At 36.1% G+C, this 25,636-nt stretch overlaps 1 protein-coding gene and 1 pseudogene across 1 annotated transcript in view; one reads left to right on the top strand and one right to left on the bottom strand.

Moving 5' to 3' along the window:
* Positions 1–25,636, bottom strand: part of FNDC3B (fibronectin type III domain containing 3B) — a 304,172-nt gene that overhangs the window by 253,280 nt on the left and 25,256 nt on the right. The window lies entirely within an intron of this gene.
* Positions 2,915–3,032, top strand: LOC111732895 (annotated as a pseudogene).

Genomic DNA, 25,636 nt, shown 5'->3' with positions numbered 1-25,636 from the left:
TGAAAAAATTTCTTTCAAGGAAAAAAACTCATTAAGATTTATTTTAATAGATAAAAATGATAATTGATGCATACATGGTTTTTTGTGCAAATGGATAAATCTAAATGTTTGAAAGCATGGTTACTTGCCTATATTCTAAACACTCCCTGTGTATATTGATGGTATCATAATTACACTAATATAACTTATTAAGAAAAATGTAAGGGGGTTGATATATTTACTTAATGAATACTTTTTTAGCTTCTGATCTGTGCAAGACACTCTTCTATGCTGAAATCATACAAATTCTAAATTTAAGGAGTCCATTAACAAGCTTTAAAATCTTTCCAGAAAACTAGATTTAAACTTCAACTGCTACAAAAAGGCATATTCTCCAATTCATTTTCTTATTTCTCCTATGGGAAAGCACAAAAGACAAAAAATAATCTTCGGATATTCTTACTGAAGAACTCTGAAACATAAGAATGAAAAGACAAATAACATTTTAAGATTATTAATAAGTATGAACTCATGAGCCCCACAAAAAGGTCTCAGGAATACCCAAGAATCTCCCCCCAACCCCCACCCGCCGCCCCGACATCACACTGAGAATCACTACACCACAAACCAAGCAGCTTGGATGTAAAAATATAAGAAAAGTTTAAATTCACTCTCTAGTAGACAAAGATTGCTGTCCCTACTTTAAAATCTGTATATCTACAATTCACCTGACAGAATCTGAAAAAAGAACAGATCAATCCAAATGAAAAAGTATCCAAGTTCTAGCATGGATTTCTCTATCCAGGATTTTATGTCACACTCTATAAAGCACCTTGGTGAAACAAATTCATTTGGCAAAATATGAGGGAGGTAAGAGCAGCACGCTAGAGGGATAAGAATATGAGTGTTGAGGGGTTGAGGGCCAGGTAAGCCCCTGGTGGGGCTTTGAACGCCCTTTTAGGGACAGAGTATGATCTCACTCCAGTAAATCCAGGCCCATTAGATAGGGACCTCTCCTGTAATCAGATTCCTGCCCTGAATTCAAGCAAATGATCAACACCAAGGAAATAAAAACAAATAATTTTGGGTTGCCATTCCTCAGTAAGAATCTTATCTGATCTGATTTCCAGACCTTCGCTACTGCTCAATGAGTCCATTCTAAATCTGAAGATGATTTAAATCTAGTATTTTCTAGGGTCACTAATTTATTTTCTTTTGCCATAGCCTATTACATCTTTCGTGAAAGAACCCAAAAAGAGTGTTCTGAGGCATAAGGAGAGCTCTTAAAACAAGAATCTCAAGTGTCAAATACAGACAGAACAATTAGTATGACAGTGAAATTCATTTCCTAGAGCAAGAAATTAGCAAAATCAGAATATGCCACAGCTAATTGATTTGCATTCAGCAAATGTTAAGAGACCTTCCTTTATTTTTAAAAATAGATTTAACAGGCATATTAATTTTCCACTGGCCACTATAAATAAATGGAACTCCCAAATCTCTTTCTTTGCAAGGGCGTTCTGGCCAGTCACAGTTAGCCTGACCCGGAGAGGAATGTGTATTTACATTGCCGAGAGGCGGCATTGTGTGCTGGTGGGAAACCACTTCTCACAAACCTCCCATTCAGTGGAGGGCTCCACAATAGGTACTCACACAGGAAGCAGGCCCTGCTAAGAGCACCTCTGGCTGTTTCAGACAGAACTTTCCACGGCAGCGGGATGGTGAACTACTGTAAATGCCACATTCACAGGCCCTAGCTGCCCACACTTCAGGGTCAACAAAGCCAGTGTTGTTCGCAACCAAACCCCCAAGTTCTTCTCAAGGTGAAAGGGAAACTGTCAACAATCCCATTTCATTTTTCTAGCTAATCTCTCAGGGCATCACTTTGTTTAAAAAAAAAAAAAAAAACAACACAGTCATGACATTTTTTTCTCAAATAAACTAAAAATGCTCTGAACAAGCTATTGCTTTTCATAGCCAAATGAAAGGTGTTAGTATTGCGTGTGAAATTCTTTAAAAATCAAAACTTCAAAGACCAATTTACTATCTCCACTGAAAACTATGGTCCCTGAAATACTGATCATTTTAACTGCAAAGCAAAAAAAATTACTTTGACTCCTCAAATAAGCAGGCATTGTCAGCAACATGTCAATAACTTATGCACAAATATGTGAGGAAATAAAGATAATGGTGACCACTCACACATGCCATTAAATCAATCAACTGGTGTTTAAAAAATGCAATTAATAAATTGGTTTTGTCGATTCAATACTAAAACCACTGGTTTGACTTTTTCCTCCCTACTTGAGCATGTAAAAAAACACAACCTGGTTCTTTCAAAAATTGATTAAATTCTCAACCTGCAAAAAAGACAGGTAACAGCTGTTTCCTATGATAATATGTTTAGACCATTGAATAATTTAATGGCATTAAGCAAATGGTGACTCCTCTGGCTTATTTTTTTCCATTTCTCTAATTAAAAGACTAGACTCCATGATCTAAGTTCCTGCCAGCTCTAATAATCTATCAATTTGAGTATAGCAGCAAAGAATATCACAATTAACACATCCATCTCAAGGGTTTATAAGAAGTCTAATACTTAAGGCAGCCACCATAAAATAAAAAGGTATTTGCACCCATGCCAACCATAAATACTACTACTCACTAGCTTCAGGAAGTTCCTTCTGAAATACAGAAAAAGTCAATCAGAAATACCACAAGAAAAGGCCAGAACATAATGTTTAGAGAAATATACTCAGAGTATATATGTATATATAATTGTTTAAAAGATTAAAATGAAACAGAACCAAAATGTTAACCATGGTTAACCTATGGATAATAAAATGATGAGTTATATTTTTTCCTTTGTACTTATGTTTTTAAAGTATCTTACAATAAGCATCTATAATTTTTATAATGATAAAAGTTAACTTTTGTCTACAGCCATGCCACCCTGAATGTACCAGATGGCGTCTGATCTCGAAGCTAAGCAGGGTCGGGCCTGGTTAGTACTTGGATGGGAGACAACCTAGGAATACCAAGTGCTGTAGGCGTTAAAAAAAAAAAAAAAGTTAACTTTTAAAAACCTATATAACATGACAAAAAACAAACAGAGACTGATGGACACAGACTGTGGATTAGTGGTTACCAGAGGAAGTGGGGGAAAGGGGAGGTATACAGGGAAGGGGGTCAAATATTTGGTGACATAAAGAAATCTAACTTTGGGAGGTGAACACACACTGCAATATATATACCACATACTGCTGAACTGTACACTTGAAACGTATTTGATTTTATTAATCAGTGTCACCCCCATCATTTTTAATAAAAATTTTAAAAATTCATAGTTTAATTGGCACTGTGAGACTGTTTAAATTTTTGTGATTAAATACTTTCAAACCACTGCACAACATAAAGATCTAAAGAATATGGGTTTATTCAAGTCTCAGCACTCGTTTCCACCATTCAACCCTGACAATGGAAGAACATCTGTGGTTAAGTAATAGACTTGGTAACATTAAAAAAACTAGCCCTCTGGTCATGCTTGCTGACTAATCCCTAGATTAGGCACGCTTACTAGGACCAATCCAAACAGGTTTTTTTTGTGGTTGTTGTTGTTTTTTTTTTTAAAGGAAGGAGGGGAAAGGCAGGTTCCCCAGCCTTACTTTTTTTAGATAACAAGCACTCCAAAAAATCCTCTTCCAACTGCCAAAATAAATCAGAATTTCTGGGTGGAGAACTCCTTGTCAATCAAATGAGACTCGGCAAAGATAAACTAATAATAGAAATCTGTTAAAACTTACTTCTCTGTGCTAGCTATGCTAGTCCCTAACTAGCACAAAGGCCTTCGAAAAAGCTGGCTATGAAAAGTACAGGGTGGGGTCGGAGAGTTCCCTCAGGGTTGGGAGGCCTCATTCTCAGCGGAAAAAGGAATTAACTACTCTTATCTTTGTGGGTTCTCTCCACCCTACTCTCCCTCAACCAAAACCTTCTGAAAATATTTGTCCCATATTTTTATTCCCACATCCCCATATATTATACCATAGAATACATGTTCACTCTAGGAATCTGGAAATAAAAGCAGGAAGATCCAATTATTCATAATCACATCAAACAGAAACATCCATTGTTAAAATGATGTGTTTCATTTCATTTTTTTCTATCCATATGAAATCTATAAAGTTAGAAGGCTACAGATTATACAGTACAATCTGCCCGTTGCTTATTTTTGATATTTCATGATTATAACAATGACACTGAGAACTTTAAAAAACAAGCAAGAACTGGATCCTAAATCGCATCTTCAGAGGAGGTGGAAAAATCTACTTCCAGAGCCCTTGATCTTAGAAGAAAGATAGGGTTCCAGAGAAGACATGCTATTCAACCAACATGCCCAATGTGTACCCAGAAGTGTATCTATATGATATCAGTTTATAATGATATAATACTCTTGGATTGTGTACAAGTATTTCAACGGAATTTTGAAATGAATGGTCCCTATAAATTACTGTAAATTCAATTCTTTGTTTCTATGTTTAAATGTGTATGCTTCTGAAAAGTAAAGTTTTATTCTTTATGTAAGAGCTACAGAATGGTCTTGTGTTAACTGTTCAGAACACTTCCTTCACAACCATAAACTTACCCAACCCTCTCAGCAGAATGTACCTACCAAAATCATGACACTCTGCCACAAAACACTTAACCCTAAGCATGTAGGTGTTTTGCTGTCAGTAAAATCATTAATAGAGAACCAGATTGGCAAAGTGTATGATGTGACTTAAAATATTTTAGTATAAAGTATGGAAACATACATCACAGCATGAAATAGTAAAAAGTTGGAAGCTGTCTCATCTATACAATGAGAGACTATGCAGACAATTATAAATGCTGTAGAAATCAATCAGCTAACAAAGGAAGATATTTATAGGGAAATAACAGAGGAGAATAACAGGTTAACAAACAGAAGGTTTACACTGTGGTCTTATTTGTGCAAAAATAAGGTTATGTTTAATTTTCACATAAGAAAAAACTGAATATACACCAAAGTGTTCACAGTGATTATGGTGAGGTAGGCAAAATGGAGAATTTTTTATCAACACATTTTGATTTTAATTTTATGATGCTTTTGTTGGGGAAAAAAGTAATTAGAACACAGAGCATCTTAAAAGCAATCTCATCGTATCTGTCAAATAATCTAATGAAAAAATGAGAAACAAATAATGAATATCTGGTCAATGACAATCCGACTATACAAAACACACCTCTACGACTTCCTGAAATGGCTCACTGATTGTGACAGCCCCACCTCCTAAAACTCTGCAACAGCTCACAGGTGTGGTTTCCCCTTCACTCTAGGCACAGCTGGGCTTACCAGCAGTGATGTTGAGGACTATGAACCTCCACCACATAGAAGCTATTTTCAGTTTCAAGATAATATCATAAGATCCTAAGTCTAAAAAGGAACCTTGAAAAGTTCAGTTATGACTCAGACTTGTACAGTATCTAAACATCCCTAATAGATCAGAGGCTTAAAAATATCATAACCCAGCATTTTTTTTTTATTATACTATATCCTTCAGTTAGTTATCCCAGGATTTCCTCTCAGTCAGTAAAAATACATTTATTTGGAATAACAGGATGATATGAATAGGTATGGTCAGAATTAGACAAAATTGTGTCTGAGTCAGTGAAAAATATAAGTTATTGATTATTTTTAAATCACCACCATTGAAAGGGTTCTTCCTTTGATAAAGTCTGTTACCTGTGACCCTTTCTTTCCATCATCATCACCACTAGCGGCAGCACCTTAGTTCAAGAATTAAATCAAATCCTTTCTTGATTCTGAAAATGTCTGGAACTATCTTATCCCACCTACCGTCTATCATCTAACTTCCGTCCACTCTACCCTGCACATGCAGACCATTTCTGGAATATCACTTCCACTACGCTGCTACTCACTTGCTCACAAACCAGTGATTCTTCAAGTAGAGGCTAGAGAAGCAGAGAGATGTGGAAGGAGGGACTTTGCACTGCGGGAGAAGTACTTCTGTAACGCTAACCACTCATGTTAGTGTTTCTCCACCTATGGTACAGGAACTACTGCAACAGAATCAAGTGGGGAGCTTGTCTGGAAATGTAGATTCCCCACAAATGTTCACAGCATTATTCACAAGTGCCACAAAAAACAGTAGACACAATCCAAACAACTCAACTTTTAGAAAATGTGGTATATCCACATGATGGAATATTATTTGCCAATAAAAAGGAATGAGGTACTGATACATGCTACAACATGGAAAAACCTTGAAAATATGATGCTAAATGAGTGAAGCCAGTAACAAAAGGCCACATATTGCATGACTCCCTGTATTTGAAATGTCCAGAATAGATGAATTTTAAGGGACAGAAGGTAGACTGGTAGTTGCCTGGGGCTGGATGGGTGTGGGGTGGTGTGGGAAGTGACAGCTAATAGGCAGTACGGGGTTTCTTATAAACGGTACAGAAAATGTTCTAGAATTTGAAAGTGGAGATGGTTCTACAACCCTGTGAATTCGTTTAAAAATATATTGCATTTTATATCTTAAATTAGCAAACTGTATAGTATGTGATTCACGTTTCAAAAAAGCTGTTTAAAAAAACAGATCCCTCAATTCCACCTCAAAGCTACTAAATCAGAATCTCTAGAAGGGAGGTCTGAAAATCTTCCCTCTGAACAAGGGCAGGTGATAAGCATTTTCACTAAGTACCCCAGAAAAGTTATAAATACACTAAAGTTAACACTGTCTTAGATTTTTCCCAAAATTATATACAGGCTATACAGATGACCACAGAACAACACAGGTTTGAGCTGCACGTGTCCACTTATACATGAAATCTTTTTCAATAAATATACAGTGAGCCCTCCATATCCCCGGTTTCACATTTGTGGATTCAACCAACTGGAGACTGAAAATAGTATTTTCAATCTGCAATTGGAAAATCGACAGATGCAAAGGGCTGACTATATGCACTGCTCCATGCTATTTTATATAAGGGACTTGAGCATCCACAGAATTGGTATTCGTGGAGGTCATGGAACCAATCCCCCAAGGATATTAAGGGACAACTAAAGTTTGGGAGAGTCAAAAGTTATTATGGACTTTTGTCTGTGCAGGGGTTGGTGCCTCTAACCCTCGCCTTGTTCAAGGGTTAACTATATATTATATTCCATACCTCAAAAATATATCTCAGACCAAACATATTCCCTACTATGCCCACATAACTCTGCCTTCTAACCAGTGTTAGATTCTCCAGGGAGCACAGAAATGCCGGCCCTTTCAAAGCTTAGTACTCTTTCCTCTTTCTTCCTAAAACATCCACCCGTCTGTCCAGGCCTTCTCTGCTGCTTAAAGCTGCTTCCATACTGTTCAGTTCACAACGACCTCTACTACGAACCCTTTGGGCCTTCCTGCCTATCCTCAAGTGCGAAACAAGGGTGATGAACTGCTAGGCTTATTCCATATCTGATAGTTTGAGCCTCTCCAAAGAAAGATTCAAAAGAAACTCTAGATAAGCAGTCTTACCTCTATTCAATTCACTTTTTACATCCAAATAATGTGTCTTGTGCAACCTTCTCCCTATTTAATGTATGGGGAAGTTAAATAACTTGAGAACAATTTAAAAGCTAGAGAAAATGTACGTGTTAAAAGGTCCTCAGGATACTGGTGTATGGTTTGGCATATGGTGGGGGCTCAGGTATGTGACGAATTCCTGGATACTTAAAATGCCACGGCCTTAGCTTCAGTCTATACACAGACTTCTAGGTTTGTTGAGGTGCCTTTACTAATCTTTTGTGTGGGGAGACCTGTCATGTCTGTACTGCTGCTGCTTTTCCAGACAACACAGTACCAGCCCCTATCAAAAAAGACATGTACTGTGTGTATGTTGGTTCTTCTGTCAGTACTGATGGCTTTATGACGGCACTTGAGAGAACAGCTGTTCAGATTAGAGGTGTGTTCCATGGTCATGAAATGAACAAAAGGCAACTGGCCCAATTTGTGACCAATCTGCAATTTTATTCTGAGGCAGTCTAAAAACATTCAGTGAAGCACCCCACCACCACCACCACCACCACCACCACCACCACCACCACCAACACACACACACACACACACACACTACAAGGTCAGTAAAATGCCAAAGCATTCCAGGTAATATTACTGAAAGCAACACAACTTTGAAAATTGCTCTTCAGTGACTACACTTGACAAGATGAATACAAATTCCACAAAAAAATGTTAAAAGGTATTTCCTACTAATCAAAGCCAACATTTTGAAGAAGGTAATAACTTTTGTGTCACATTTTATAGGTACAAATACATACTTATATTTCCAGCAACTCTAGCGACAACGTTAACTTCATAAAGCTGAAATTAAGATGCTCCAAAACAAACACACACATGCATACATATATACTCTTTAGAATACTAAGAAATTACAGAGTGCTTCGTACTATACTGCCCATTTCTAAGTCTATAAAATATTTGACTTCTGTAATTTCTAATATTTTTCAGATGTTTGCAAATTAAGGAGAAATATCTCCCTCTTTAGATTGTACTGTCTCATTTTTCATATTTTAATACTGCATAGATTAGAGTTAAACCTTGGTAATTCAAATTGAGAAAAGGCACTTGTAAATATATGAAAAGAAGCATCTGCCACAACAAATTTAATTATGGTTAAAACTTTCAAAAGCACTGATAAGTGGAACTCCTAACAGCTCTACTTCACAGATAAGACATACTTAGACCTCTAACGATTGCTACTTCAAAAAAATTTTCCCAAGTACTTCCTAAAGGGTTTTATTATATTCTACTCCCTCTCCTCAATTCTCAATCCCAGCTTTATTTTGCTAAATTACTTTCCAAACTCTTCATAGCTGATAGATTAGTGGCATGAAAAATTAAATTAGTTATATTACCTTCAGTACCCAGATCAAGACAAGTAAAGAATGATTTAGTTTTAGTTTTGTAAGGTGGACCCTAAGTAAAGATATCATTTCAATTTATTTTCACAACCCTACCCTGCTACATGAGAAAGCAAAATGATATTGGATACTACAGTAGAGAATCAAGAAACCTGGGTTATTCTGATCCTACCAAGAATTATTTGTGTTCCTAAGCTCAAATCCATCTCCAGCTCTCTAAAATGGCCTATCTGGTGAGGGTCCTAGGTTTTTAATCACATGCCTACGCCAATCAATTCAGTACCTGCCTGGAGTGCCTCATTGAGAAAGATTCACTGCCCCAGTTCAGTGATAGAGATGGCTACCAAGGTCGTGAGATTAAGGAGTGAGGAGGTCTATGTCACATATTTGCCATCCATTAGTTAGAAGTAGCACCAAGGACCCTCCCATCTACACGTTCTCAGTCAATCAAGAACTGCGAGTGGCAGAAAAGAGGTATGTCTGATGCTGGATGAGTCGTAAAGACAAAGGCTCTGATCTGCTCTTCTAATTTATTCAACATTTCAGAGACAATATTAATGCCTGAATTCAAAATTGATTAATTTTAAAAAATCAATATCTAATAAAGATATTGGGATTAAGCATGGCTACCCAACTCATTTAATAGACATCACACCTGACAGACATCACAACCAAATTACTACTACAAATAAATATTACATTTTGAAATCAAGTGTGATTAAGTCGTGAAAAGTTGACAGGTCTGGAAATTCAACCCTTCAGCTGTTCAATCATTTACTGGATATCTTATGTGCCTGGCACTGTGCAGACACTGGAAATCCAGTTTTACACATTTGGCTAACTTTGTAATTAAGTTGAGAGTTCAAGAGACCTTTATATAATGAATGCATAGTGAAATTTTCAAACTTCCATGTCCTTGATCCAAGGACAACCTTATTGGAATCTTTTTTTTTTTTCAAACTTCCATGTCCTTGATTCCAAGACAACCTTATTGGAATCTTTTTATTATTATTATTATTATTAGTATTATGTTTCAAGAACCTTCTGTTAAAGATACTAAGATAGTCCTACAATTGAAATTATGATCTAAAATCACCATACTGTTTAATAAATCTGACATTTAACTTGTGTGTGGCCATCTATCCCCACCTTTAATCAACTAATGACTCAGTACTGACTGTCCTGAGGAAATTCTCCAAACCTCTGCAAACAGCTGCGCCACACTGCATCCTGTTTCCAACATCAACTAAGAAAATGTCCTTACGTCTAATGAATTCTTACTGGGTTATTTTTCCAGATTTTAAGAAAATCCTGTGGTAAAACATCTTGCCCCAATCTTATATTGTACTATCACATACATTCTAAAAGATGTTTCCACGCATTCTTGATAAATATATTTAATTCAGAAACAATTAGTAAAAGAAAGAATTTGTTCTGAACTAATTTTTACTTTGCAAAGTCCTACAGGTATTAGTTACTCACTGTGAGTTTAAAAGCTCACAGCACATTGAAAATCCTGCTTATTCAAGCTAATTCTGTGAAATTTAACACCATGACAAATCAGTTCAGTGCCTTTTCTGTCCATAAGAAAGCTAATTTCCCTATCACTTAAACCAGACCCCTGAATTTAATTTGACCACTGTCTATACATCTTAAAAGTCTTGCTGCTAGATGAGTAAAACTACTTTATGCCTTCTATAATGGTTTTAAGCATCACATATTTTCTAGAATGCTGTCAACACAAATAATGAGATCAGTCTCTTAAGAGCTATCTTTTGTAGAATTTATTTTGAAAATGGTTTTTAAATGATCAAATTTTAAAATATACTTGTGATGATGCAGAAATGTGTGACTTGCTGGATGTAAATTATATTTCAATTTAAAAACCACTTCGCAAGGAATTCTAGCACTGGATGCATGGCCAGAAATCTAGATGATATGAGGTAAGAGGATCTCAGTGGCAATCCAGAGATTTGGGTTTAAGTTCCAATATATATGCCAGCTGTGTGACAGGTTTCTCAGCCTACATTTATCTGCAACATGATGTGACTGGACTAGATTACCTGCAAATTCCCTTCCAATTCTAAATTCTGTGATGCTAATACAGCAATTTCACTAATTTGGGATCAGAATCATAAATAAAGGTCAAGTTATAAGAAATTTTCCCTAGAAAGTATCTTGTTTAGCCACATATCATTAAAGAAAAATTACAATAGCTATACAACACTCATTCAGGTCACGCCTTGAATGAAAAGCCTTTTTAGGCTGCCAGCTTTTCCAGGAACAAGATGTAGCAAGCACTTGTCTGGTTCTAAGCTTCACATTACTTATTGTGAAAATATGAATGGCTGAGGGGATGAACAGTAAAAACTTCAAGATCCAAAGACAGTAGTATATATACTGCAGTATCATTTCTTGTTAACATGGACTGTGTCCTACAGATTTCTGAATAAGGTCAGCCTAAAGCTCTCAAATTCTCCTATGAGCCTTCATGTGGTAAAAGAAGATCACGAATGGAAAACCACTGAATTCTTGTAGCCTCTAGCAAATACCAAAGATTCCAAATCATATTTTTACATCAGTATTAACTTTTCCACCATGAGGGTTTGAGTCCCTTCCAGCGTGTTACAACATATACTAATTTCAAAAGATACAACCTCAGCATTTAAATTTAGAAAAAAATTTGTTTAAAGTTTCTTTTTTTTATAACAGCACCTCAAGATTATCTAATCCACCCCTTATTTTTGAAGTCACACAACTGATTATAAAAAGATAAAATCTCTTGCCTTTCAAGTCACTTCAGATTTCTGAACATATTTTCTACCTAAGTTCATAAAGGAAACCTAACCAAGTTATAAGCTCTTCACGACATCCACACACGTAAACCCACTCTTACTAATTTCCAAAATGTTAATTATCCCACTGCCTTTCCCCCAGTCCATCAGCTTCTATCTGCAAAGTCCCAAACTTGGGAACTACTGAGCCTCTCAGAGAAAACAATATTATCTATGCTAATAACAATAAGTCTCCAAAAGAGCAACAGCACCAGGAAAAGATGACCACATCTAAGATGAGAGTTTACAATAGAGGTATGGTAAGTCATGTGCCTTAACTAGAAGCACATTATCTAAAAATAGGAAATCAATATGACATATTTGTTTTTTAAACAAAAGAAAGATGACTCAAAATTACCCTCCACATTTCACCTGGATTCTACACTAAATTTTAATCATGTCACTGCCTGACATCCCTGGGAGCCACCTGGAAGAAATGTAACTACACACCCAGGTAAAGTTGAAGAAAATAGATAAACCCATGCAGAAAGAAGAAACAACTATTGTGGTGCCCTTGTTTTTTTCTAAATCCGTGCAGGTGAGAATTTCCAAAGTATATTAACATGGAAGAAATATTCTGCTGCATGTTAATACATCTTAATTGAAAAAGGAATTCTATCAAATAAGCCTGAAAACTTTGGGTTAAACAGCTAGAGGTTCTTTAATGCTGGACTTCAAAGAACTAATAATACGCACTGATAATCTCTGCAGGGTCAAACATTTTGGAACACACTAACTTCTCAAGAGCTAGTGTTTACCAAATAATGCTCTTTACATAACACTCCTTAGCTACTTATTTTCACCTCTCCTAAAAAAATTATGTGAAATCTCTATTTTATAGTGGTTATCTAAAGATATAAAATGTTATTAACACTTCACTTACAGTTTATTCGCATAAGAACTTAGCCCGATTTTTATGTAAAGCCAAAGTTAATTTAATTCCATAATCAAATAAGCAAGTCATGACTCTAAAAGAATGACTGCAGCACAATCTTATTCACCTATATAATATCAAAATATAAGACAGATTTCCACATTAAACATGGTTTGAAATTGTCTAGTTAAGCAAATTTCCCCTAGGAATTGTATGCCATTTGTTCTATTGAAAGGATCCCAAAGCTCAATGTTTTGAGTCTTTAAGACAACAACAAATCTAAAACATTCACTTTTCCTGGATAAAGTATCACTTTTTCCAAACAAAAAAATGTTTTCTAAATCTTTTGCATTTCCTGCCACTATTACAGAGAAAAATTAAATCTCTTGTAAACAGGTAATTGTACAAATAGAGAATTCACACCTTAAGGTCCCTTCTAATGTTGTACCTGAGCATTAAGCAATATGGCCATGAACTTTCAACATCTAAACCAATTATGAATTCATAGTTCAACAAAGGAAGCATTTTTTCCCCTGATTCACATTCCAAGATATTACTTTCAGTCAAATAACTAAAGTTCATTCATATAAGTCTGAGCCCCTATCTCTTCCTTTCTGCATACCATCAACAATCATAACTACAACCATAAAAAGTCTAGACCTAAAAGAAAGGAAGTTTTAGATAATCATCATATCATGTTCAAATGCCTACAAGAGCCGAGGATGTGCTAAAATGTGAACGAGTGAAGTGATCTGCTTTCCCCCCTCCCTTTTGAAAAACATGGCTGCAGAGAAATATTTCCTCACATTTAAAATTTTAAGTATGTACAAGATGGCAAAAATGACAGTCAGCTTCAGCGTATAGGGGTCAACACAGAGCAGTGGGGGACTGCCGCTAACTGGAGAGCCCCTTCTAAACCCATTGAGCTGACAGACCTTTGCTACCCTGCAGGAATGTAGGTTCATGCTGCCAGGCTTCAAGAAGAAACAGAAATCGCTTTTATGTGAGAAATCACTTGATTTTTAAATGTTGCTTCCAATTTTTAAATATCAATGTGCAAAGCCAAAACCAAAATTTGCAGGCCACACCCCTCACCCCGTTTACAAATTCAATCTCACCAAATCAGATGAGGCAATCAATGGCACTGAGATGTCTGATCACTTGACCAAGGCTGAAAACATAATCTTAGAACTGCGTCTCAGTAATTTATAGCACCATCTATATATCACATGTTGATTCATTTAATCATCAAATTTACTGAGCACCTATGGGTTAGAATTATGAATTCAGACATTGAAACCTGACAAATATACATGGGGGGAAAAGGTAAAAAACCTTGTTCTGGAGTTTACATTCTAGTAAGGGGAGCCAAACAATGAACATAGTAAGTTATGTAGTGTGTAAGAAAGTGATACTTAATGCTTTAAAAAAAAAAAAAAAAAAGCAAAGTAAGTAGAATAGAGAGTACTACTACATACTTAGTCTTGTCTTAGGAAGGTTCTGCTCAGGGCCAAAATCTTTCCTAAGAAGATAAGAAGCCTAACATGGCTAACATATAACTAAGCAAATCATCTTTCGTATGCCTCGATTCCCTTATCCACAAAATGAAGATATTGTTACCTGACCTACTTAACTCCTACTATTCTAAGACAATTTTTAGCTACTCTTTGAGAAAAGTGAACATAATATTTTAGTGAGAGAGCCTTAATACTGCCTCATATACCTTTCTAGACATTCAGAACACTTCTTAAATGTCTCAAGCACTTAACTAGATTCTGACCCTTCAGAAGCAACAACTAGCGGCTAACATCAACATTTCCTCTCCTTTCTAATGCTGACTGATCCAAAGACCACAGAACTGTGGCAACCTCTATGAACTTTGGGGTATGAGAAGCTTTTTCCTTTTTTGTACCTCCCTATTGTTCTTTTCTTAAGAGCAAAAATAACTATTGTAATAAATCAAAAACAAACAAACAAACCAAAACACCTAAGGCCACAACACAGTGAAGAAACAAGGCTAAACCTATGCCTAAGTCTACATGGCTACCATCTTCATTTCACAAAAGATATATGGATTTAACAGTGTAGAAACAAAATTCATAATCCCTGATGTTCTGGTTGTGATCATTTGTAATATGATATCACCACATCCCCGAAGTATCATAAGAAGATGTCAATTCACAGAAGAAATAAAACTAAGTTCTTCATATTCTCCTCTGGTTTTCATTCCCCTGACTATCCAGCACCTACCATTTTCTCTTATAATGAATTCGCTTCCCAGTAGCTACGTAATGTCTTACTCTATGAAGTTGCTAGCATTGTTTTATTTGATCACCTCTTTCTTACAGTACATAAATGGATATATATTATTATGGGACATTATCATTATGAGATTACCCTCCATCAGTCTCTTGTCCTGTCAGATATGCTAAAAATGCAAAGCCCTGACTGTTCTGTATCCAGGCTATTTCTGCAGTGAACAATTCTGACAAACACAGGATTGTCTCTGGACTAAGAGCAAGCTCATTTACTTACTGCGTACTACAAAAGCAGCAGATTCCCCAAATTTAGTTTTCCTCAACAAAAACACAATCCCACTGTGTATGCAGCTCCATCTGGAAAATCCATGACACCATTGTGATATATGGGGGCAAGGAGGAACCAATACAAACATCCTAATGTTCATGCCCCTATTTGTGGTGCAGAAGTTTCCCCTTATCTTCTGCCAGCAACAAGGAAACTATAAAAGGTAACTAACTATTAGCTTAGGGCAAAACCAAACCCCAGATTCAACAATGTCAAATCAAATTAAAGAATCATGTATTTAGTCAAAGATATCATTCTCAGTAAGCTTACAAACCCTCTCACCCAAAATGCATGCTTCATTTCTTTTGTACTTTATCCCTAACTTCCACAAACATATACATATACTAGAATGAAATATCTCACTATACAGGTTTCAGAAACAGTTCAATGGAATCCAGCTGTCACTAATTCATTACCTTTCACTTCTAAATGAAGTAACTAGAGTGCTACGTCTGGATCTGAACCTAGCGTTTCCAATCAAATCTTCCACTCTCTCTCCCTTAGCACAGGCCACTTAAGAAGAAAGCAAAGTGAATTCTAGGCAGAGTCCTGAAAGTCTAGATTAGGTCAAACTTCTCTGGGCCTGAATCTGTTTACACATAAAGCAAAAGCACTGGACCAGAGGGACTCATCTCTTTTTCCAGTTATAATTCTGATTATTCTACATTCAGCCTATACATGGGTGGAACATTCTTTGCTGCTTTGTTCAGTGCTGGAGTGGTTTATGAAGTGTAGTCCTGCTGAAAGCCTGGAGAATGAACTAGATGTCCTCTCAAGATGCCTCCTGGCCCCATAATCCCATGATGTGCTTATAATGGAATTTGGCTATCCTTATAATTAGAAATGTAGCTTGCTGGTCACACATCTGGATCAGATAAATCTGTACAAATAGCATTTCACCAGAAGCAGAAATGCCAAGCATATAACAGCTGTGTTGTTACATCAGCCTTGCAAATAACAAGGAATACTATTTATCCATAGAGAGTAAATGACTATGGCAGACAGAAATAAAGCTGACTTTATTCAAATTATTTTGCGCTGGGAGAAATATTTATGAAAGGGAAAATACATACTGGTTAGACTTCCATATTAATTTATAAGACTGGTAGAGAAAAGGATTCCCATACGTTAAAAAAAAAAAAAAACCTCAAATACCAAAATACTATTTCCTTATTTCCTGTAATCCTCGTTAATGATGAGTTTCTTGTTGTTGAACATTTGTAAATGTAATAGGCTCCTCTGACTTGCATGTCAACATGTCACGTGGAACCGTGAACCTAATCCACAATTAAGTATTAAAGTGTAAAATGTACTCTGGAAATATTCACATCCATAGAAAATGTGTTTCAAGTTAACAATTAATTTCACTCAACCTGTGCTGGATAATATGAAACAAGAGGAAATTATTTTCCTAAAAAGAAATAAAAGCTCTTCTTAGCCAATTAGGTAAACATTAACTACCTTACACTTTGAAGCACATTTCTTAAACCCAAAACCTTAATGTGTTAATCTAATTGCTCTGAGGAATAACTGACAAAAGGCATGACTAATGGCAAATAGGTATGAATTCAAAAATCTATCACATATTACTAACCTTACCAACAGGCCGCTCAATCTTCTAACTTACAATACTGTTCACAATTTTATATCTACATTCAAAAATGTATTCAGACTTTAAGTGATAATGAAGCATCAAGGTAGGTTCACCAATTATAAATAAATGTACCACTCTGGTGGGGGTGTTGATGGGAGAGGCTGTGCAGGTTATGGGGGCACATGGGTATACGGGAAATCTCTATACCTTCCTCTCAATTTTGCTGTGAACCTAAAACTGCTCTAATAAAATTACAGTCTTAAAAAAATGTATTCGGCATATTATAAATTCAAGGAGAAAATAACTTCTCTTTAATTTTATATTAGTTTCAGGTATACAATACATTGGTTAGACATTTATATAGTTTACAAAGTGATCCCAATTACTTTAGCACCCATCTGGCTCTACACACAGCTATCACAATACTATTAACTATATTCCCTATGCTGTACTCTACACCTCGAGACTATTTTGTAACTACTAATTTGTACTCACCTTTTTCATCCAGCCTTCAATCCCCCTCCCCAAAGAAAATATTTTTCATATCAAGTCAATGCCCAACACTGAAATGTATGTATGGAATAAGATCCTAAGATTTTAACTTATAAAATGTAATACTTAGTCACTTTACATATAAAGCACAAATATGGAAAATCGCAACACGTATTAGCATAATTATCCTTACTTCAAAATCCCAGATTGAAGTCAATAATTTGTGTGCCCCGTAAGGAAAAAACAAAGAGAACAAAGATAGAGGGCCACTGAGACAAAAGAACCCCCACAGAAACCAGGGTAGGAGCTCCAGTGGCGCAATCGTTTAGCGCGCAGTACTTACATAACAGAAACCAGGGTTACATTTCCGATTAATAGAGAAAACAGTGATGACTGGGGAGGTAAAGTAAGACAGATGCAAAGTTCTGTGGACTCTTCACATTTGCTACTATCTACTGAAAACTACTAGGAACATCAGGGGTCTTTGCATCAATCTTGAAAAGTATACAGTGATAAAAAAGTTGACTAGACATATATATCTTTGGAAAAAGTTAGTCACAACTTTCAATGTTTATATACCAAATTTTAAACTGAAACCTTAGACTAAAATGACACCCTGATGATCAGTTAATGAATTTTCAAGAGCGTTAATCAACTATTTCCAAACACTGGGAAACAACTTATGCAGCTGAAGTTCTTAGCTGATTCTAATTCCTAAGCAAGTTACAACTTGGAAAATGAGTTAGCACTTCAAAAAACCTAACAGCTAGATTCAGAGAATCTCATAGACACATACATTTTATGTGTAATCATGGGGTGTCCTTAATAAACACAATCAACAGGAAACTCATATTCTAGCCCCTCTTTGTGTAGGGCCTGGAAACTTTTTACTAAGTAAACATCAACTTTGAACCAGGGATGGGCATATCAGCCAATCACCATTACATCACACGAGAGCAGGGCCTTCTGGCTTCATGTTAAAAGTGAAATGTCAGATGAACAGTTTCCATCCTTTCAAGAGTACTGCAAAAATTCTAAGATTTGAAAGGATGTCTTTCTTCAACCTGAAGGGTGAGAACTCTCAGGATAAGGTAATAGCTGAATCACACTCAACTTCACTAATGAATTCATAAGACACCCAATATCCTTACAAAGCCCTGGGTACAAGGCAATTCGTGAAACTAGGTAATACCCTCCTCTTTTTTTATAATTCTTTTAGGTAATTAAATGTCATTAGCAACTAGGCCTAAGAGTGAAGTGTGAACTCTTTATAAGATAAAAGTTGTTTTCTTAATTTAAGGGTTTAAACAAACTCCTAATTCACATTTAAAAAATAACAACTGGACTATTTACCAATCTTTTTCTCTCTCCAGCCCCAATTATTTTAGTCATTCTTTTGCCTCAAAACCCTGTTTGTGATTTCAGATTTGAAACCAAGCATTTGAGATTTTGTACAGACAGCCACGTAGACAGGATTTCAGTTACCAAGGCTGCCAAATCAACAGCTAGTCTAACAGTAAGTACACAAATGCACTCACCCACTATCTTTTTTAAAAGAAATAGATGTTTGGCTTTCATGCTTTTTATTTCCAGAAACTTCTCTCATGGCAAGCAGAGGCCCAAAAAACAAGGAGCAGCCCTGATCAGAACTCAGCCTTGCTCCCTTCCCCCTCACCCAACACCTCACTCTAAACAATATTCTAGGTCCTATCTTTCCTTACCAGAAATTGAATTTCATCATCTTAAAGTATACTGACAATTTCCCAGATTGTGGCTATCTAGGTATTATTAACCATCTCCACAAATTTCAGTGTGTACAGAATTGAGTGCTAAAGACCTCAACAATGGCAACAAAGGACTAATATCAAAATACCTCCGCTTTGGTGATAGAAATGTCCTGGCAGCAAAATTTCTTTCCATTACCTTTTGTGTCAATATCTGCCTAAGTCACTTGCCAGTTTGCTTTGCCTGGCCACTCCTCCTATTAAACTAGCAGGAGCACTTTGGGTTGTAGCTCCCAACACAAAATCAAACCAACTGCAAACAGCTGCTCTGGAGGACGGCAGAAACTCCCTTCTGGATTTAACTGCATGAGGACCTTTCAGACTCCTGAAACTCAATACAGATTTCTACTTTTACCCCAATCAGCACAGGATACAAAATACTGAGGCCTCATCTCTAACTGTGTCGTTTACTGGCATGACATTCATGTACTTAATATAAGAAACCATGAAATCATATTTTTGATGTCATGTCTTCCTAAATCTAAGATGCTGATTTATACAAATGTCAATCCCTACTAAGGCCCTACAACACATAATTTCTATAGAGTGAGGCTCCATTATGATCTCAAAGTTAGCTAAAACAGGTCAAAGCTTAGCAAAAAAAAAAAAGAGGTCAGTGTGTTATCTCCTGTAACAAAATGTCAACAGACAGTTAAGTAAACACATTCTCACAGCAATCATGTGACATTCATCCACAGAACGTCCTGTTAAAAGGCTGCCTTGGGCAGGAACCTCCAAAACTTATTTGAATTGCCTCCTTCTTTTTAGGAGATGCCCCTCAAATCAATGAGCACATGAAAAACACCTGGGTAATAGCAGGCAGAAAGCTTTCGTTAAAGTCAAAAGCATTTTGTACAGACTGCCCTTAACCAAAGAAGCTAGTGTTCTCATCTACCACAATCTAAGTGCTTCAGTATATTTAAATATTTATGTCAATCAATCTATCGCTACTTTCAAAGAAGCTAGGATGAAAAGACAACGCTGACTTTTCTACAATCTGAAATTTCCAAACGAATGAAAATGAATACTGCCTACACACATTGTCATAGAGGTCAAATGGCCCCTTCCCGACTTCTAATGCAAAGAGATCAGCATTCCTTTGGATAAGGACACCTGTGCTTAACCTCCCACAATTTACATGACAATATTAGGAAATAGCCATTTTCACATATTTTAAATGGAGGGCGGTGTGTTTTAGCAATTAGCACAAAGTGTCACTTCATTTTAAAGAACATCAAGTTCACAGAAAGTTTAAAAATGAGATCTAATTTGGATATTTGCCTGAAATCATAAAACTAGACATGTTCTCCTCATCTGTATTTTATTTAGTTCCTATTTTTAGTTGAGGTATCATTCTACTATGAACACAAAAATGTGACTTTTTTTAAGGTTTCTTTAATACTATTTGTGCCCAAATACTTTTCCAGTCCACCTCTGTGAACTAAAATCACTAGGCAACTTAAAAGTATTCAAGTTTTCTTCTTTGGGGAGGGAAGAATTCAAATATTTCTGTAGTGGTAGCGTTTCTACATGAGATCGCAGAAAATAATTCATTAATTCTCTCTCAGACAATCACACAGGAGGCCAAAATCTTTGTTCAGTGAAGGGCGAGAGCATTCATCAATTATGTGTTGTAATGTTCCAGGGCTTTGTTTATATGTCCAGCATAAATCGCCATCTGTTAACCTGAACTAGAAAGCTTTAATTGATGTTTATGTAGTTCAGAATAAAGTAAAGGAAGAGGCCTGTGTGAAAATGCCACCCAATAAAGATTTTCACACCCCTGGATCGATACAACCCCATTCTGACTGAATAATGTCATATTTAAGGCTTGCTTTCCATGCTCTTTCATTCTAAACATTAGTTTTTTATGTCATTCTAAACATTAGTTTTTTATGTCATTCTAAACATTAGTTTTTTATGTCATTCTAAACATTAGTTTTTTATTAAACATTAGAAATATTTACATCTTCTATAAAAAACTCCTAATTTGTTAACTTTTTAAACAGAAAGAAGAAACTTTCTACTTAAATTTTTAAATGCTTCAGATTCTTTAAATTACACTCAATCTATAACAGACACGATCTTTTTTACCAACCCATTCCCCTCTTTCAAATGTTAGATCTCTCTAGTTATTCTTTCTTAATTCTTACCATAATCATATTCAAGTTGTACTTACATGGCCTGCTCACTGGCTTATATAATTTCGCATATGCAGATTTTATTTTCTAACTCAAATGCAAACTTTGAAGACAGAAACCATATCTTTATTTCGCTCTCCCCTCAAACATTCCTCCCAATATATTACTTTAGATACAACAAACATTTCAAAAAGTTAATTCGACCTCTAAAACTATTAACATTGGTCCAAAATTTCCCATGCCAAAGTCACTCTAGAAAGTCATAATTTTATTTTAAGCATACTTCTTTGTCCCAAAAAGTTAAGACACATCTTGATGCCCTTGTGATCTGAATAGAATTCACAGGCTTTCATCCTATATAATGGAAACTTTCGACCCTCCCTCCCTTAACCACTCAAACTCAAGAAAAATAATTTAGTATGTTTGTACTTTGATAATTTTTTTAACTCTTAATTTCCAATTTTTTTTTAAGAATTAAAAAAGACTTCATACACACACTCTCACCCTAGAAGTTGACATTTCATCTTTGCTGGGATGTCCACTCAAGTGGAAAAGACAGGAAGAGCTCACAATTAAGAGGGGGAAATGCCTAACAAGCATACAATACAGAGCCATAAAAGACCACATGCAAACTGAGCACTAAACAAGAGCTGTATGGGCAGCTCTATGGGCGAGCGCCTGGATATGATTCATCTTCATGCTCCTAGCAGCTAGCACAATCCTCTACAATGCACACTCTTTGAAAGCAGAGATTTTTGCTCTGCTCACTGCTGTATTCCCCGAACACCAATAACAATCTTAACACATAGTAATGCTCAGTAAATATGTGTGGAATATTTGTAGAAAAAATGTGCAAGACATAGTAGACATTAGTAGGAAAGTAGAAGAAAGGCCTAGTTCAATTTTAAGATTATATTTCTTCTGGTCACCATTACTTTAAGAGGGACACAAACTTTAAGTATCTAGGAACAGTTGACCAGGATTATGGTGAGTCAAAAAAAAAATCCAATCATACAGGAAAAGCTTTAAAAACTAGGGACCCGTAAGCCTATAGAAGAGAAGGTCTAAAGGCAAACAAGCTAGCTATAGTTGAATTTGAGAGTTTGTCACGTAAAAGAAGAAAAAGGCTTGTTCTAGGTTGCTATGGAGTAGTGTTTTTTGAACTACAGGTCAAGACTCATTCTTGGGTCATATAATCAATTAAGTGGGTCACTGACTGGCATTCGTTTGAATAAAACAGAATAGTACAGAATTGTATCACAAAGAAAAAGGCAAGTATTGACTTATAAAATTTTTTATTCAGTTATACGTATGAGTATTTTTGTGTAATGTATTTACTGGGCTACAAGATAAAACATGTGTCTCAATATGTGTATCAGTCAAAATATGTGGAAATATTACTTCTTAAAGTCGAAAACTGTCAGTGGATATTCACAGAGATCAAGAAGTGAAAGAAACCTAAGTTACCACCTGGTCTACTTCTTTCATTTTATTAATCATAAAGGTAAAGATATGTAAAACCAAACTGGTAGTTAGGGACAGATCCAGGACTGGAAGATAGTCTCCAGGCTCCTAATCCAATTGTATTAGTGGATCAGAATGACTCTAGCACAGGCTGGTGACCATGTGTCAAGATGTCATACAGGAGGTCTTGGCACTAGTTGGAATGGCCTCTCTGGTGCCTATAGATTAAAATCCTTTGATGTAAAACTATAATAAAGTATTGTATTTATCTTTTGATGATCAGATCTATACATTTTCAGAATAAAAAGATAACAGGGATGTCATTTACACATATGTCATTATTTATAGAGCTCAGAACTTCAAACATGATACAAGCCATTAAGGAAAAAATTAAAGACCTCTTCTTTCAAAGTTTTAGATGACACAAAGACAAGGAAAAATGCCTTTTTGGAAAAAAAAAAAAAAGTATTAGATAACCCTTAACTAAAAGGCAAAAAATTCCACCTTAAGTTGGTTTGCAAACTTAAAACAAGTCTTTGAAATTGGACCACCTCTTGCCATAAAGAAAAGTTAACCCCTAATCTTTAAGTATCTGTAGCAAAGTAGAAAGGAAGCACTAATAAGACCTGCTCGCACCTTTCCCTACCAATCCAGTCCTACCCACATTTTCACCACCTCCATCCACCTCCTTTCATAAGAGAATAAAATGACTCCTTATAGCAAACCCCTCAGAAACAACCCATTAACTTCCACAGAAAATCAGCAGCGAACATTTAAAATTCATATTAATTCATTAGGTTTTTAAGCCACTGTCCCAGTTTCAGAAGCCTGTCTATCCCTGATTCTTTTAGGCCCTAGGCACAAGATAGCATAGTTTGGAGCAATCTTCCTCTTTCTCTTAATGTGGTAAGAAGAAATCCACAGGTTTTCTAAATACAGGGAATAGAGAAGTGATGGAATCTTCAAGTTTTCTAATGTTTCACTAAAATCGAAAAGTTCAAAAAGTTGTGATTGGATCACGGTTAAAATTCTCTAATTCTATACACATACGAACAGTCACACAAACATTCACGCTTCAAGGCAAGAAAGTTTTGTTATTGGAAGTTGGCAGAATAGAGTGAGTAGTTTGACACTGATGACAACATCAATTATGCCAGATGTAGGTCTGGAATAAGCTAACTCTCCAACTGGTAATCAATCACGTGACTGTGGACACTAATGGACATGGGTCCTGCCAAGTTTCACATGCCCAACAGTTACAAAATAGCTTCCTTTCTGTGTATCTAAAACAGACTTAAATTACCTTATTTATCCAGCCCTTAAAGCATAACCCATGCTATAAAGTAGTAAACTAAGATATCTGAGATATCTTTCACCATGAAATCATCCACTACAGACAGAAAGCAAGATTCTATCTAAAGTCACAAGTAACAAATCTTCACTAACTTTGAAAGAAGTTACTAACATGCAGAAGCATGAAGGGCTGCTCTTAAACAGAACTAATCTGTCATCCTTAAATTAGTAAAGTTTTAACTTCATGCTAATTTTTCTTTTCTAAGAAGAGGTCAAGGCTCCATTGTCACTCCTAGTCCTTGGCACATGCTGCTCTGTGTACGCGCAGGCTGATCTGACATGTATGAGCATATAGCATGTGTACGATTTCTAAGTTATGGAATACATAAGATTTGAAAATAGAGAACTAGAACTGAATACTTGCCTAGTGGAATTTTGGAACCGCTGCTACTACTTGTACAGCAAGTGGGCCACCTGAGTGATCATCACAGGCTATAGGTTTAGCACCAATGATATCAACTATATAAAGACATCTCTCAGAATAGAGGCATACCTTCCATTAAATGACTGGAAAAACAGGGTCCAACAGATGTCAATTCACTTGTAGGCAACTATATTTCAATACATTTTTTGCAAGGTCATAACCAGATAAATTTTCCTGCGGAGTTACCATTCTGTGATATAATCCTTTAGAGATGCAGCAAAATATCGTCCTAAATTCATGATGGAAGGCCAGGATGCCAAAAAGAGAACAGTTCTTAAGGGGCCATGTGGTAAGGAAAGGGGCCAGGGAGGAAGAAAAGCACGATAGGTGAATTTATTTACTTTTTTTTTTTTGGAGGAGGGGCTAAAATCGATGAGGGTTTCATACCGAAGAGGACATAAAGCAAAATCAGTTAGTAAACTTACTCAGTGAACCATCAGAAGGCCAACTCAGTTCTACGGAACATGCCGTATAGTGACCTGCATGAGAAAAATTCATCACAAATGCCTTTAAATAATGTTCATCTGCTCCTTAAATCATCATTAAGTGTGTACATGCAGAGTTTACTGGCAATGATGCAGAGTAAACATGGGAATTCACTCATCACAGCTCCCATTCACTCTGCAAATAAACCGTCATTCTCTTTTCAAAAAGTTACTTTCTAGCGATATGTGGTTTCCCATCCTAAAAGAAGTTTTACCAAGTGGAGAAGTTCTATCCAGGAACTAAATGATTTGGCCAACTTCAAACAGAAGCTAAAACAGGAGCCAGGAACAGGGTATGCTTCACCTGCCATTCAATACTTTTTGCCTTAAAGTCCCAATCCACTTTCAAATCCAGTCCTGGCTCTCTACATTCTAACTTAACAACAATCAAGAATTACAAATAGGAAATGAACAAACAGAACCTGTTGAAAACACCCCACAGCTATACTAATTCTCAGTGTTTGAAGGAAACTTCTCTTTATTCAAACCTTTTAAAGCAGCTTCCAGACCCAGTACTGAACACAGGTAACTGAATTACAGCACGTGTCTATAGTACTTCAAGCCCTTCACTTAAATGCTGATAACAGTTCAATCACATAAACAAAGAAAATGTCTGTTTTAGAACAGCTAAAAGCAGGGACTGCAGACATGTTTAATTATG

This window comes from Pteropus vampyrus, unplaced genomic scaffold, assembly GCF_000151845.1.
Source record: "Pteropus vampyrus isolate Shadow unplaced genomic scaffold, Pvam_2.0 Scaffold12, whole genome shotgun sequence".
Classification (NCBI taxonomy): domain Eukaryota; kingdom Metazoa; phylum Chordata; class Mammalia; order Chiroptera; family Pteropodidae; genus Pteropus; species Pteropus vampyrus.
The sequence above is the reverse complement of the archived record's forward strand: the minus strand, read 5'-3'. Positions and strand labels throughout refer to the sequence as shown.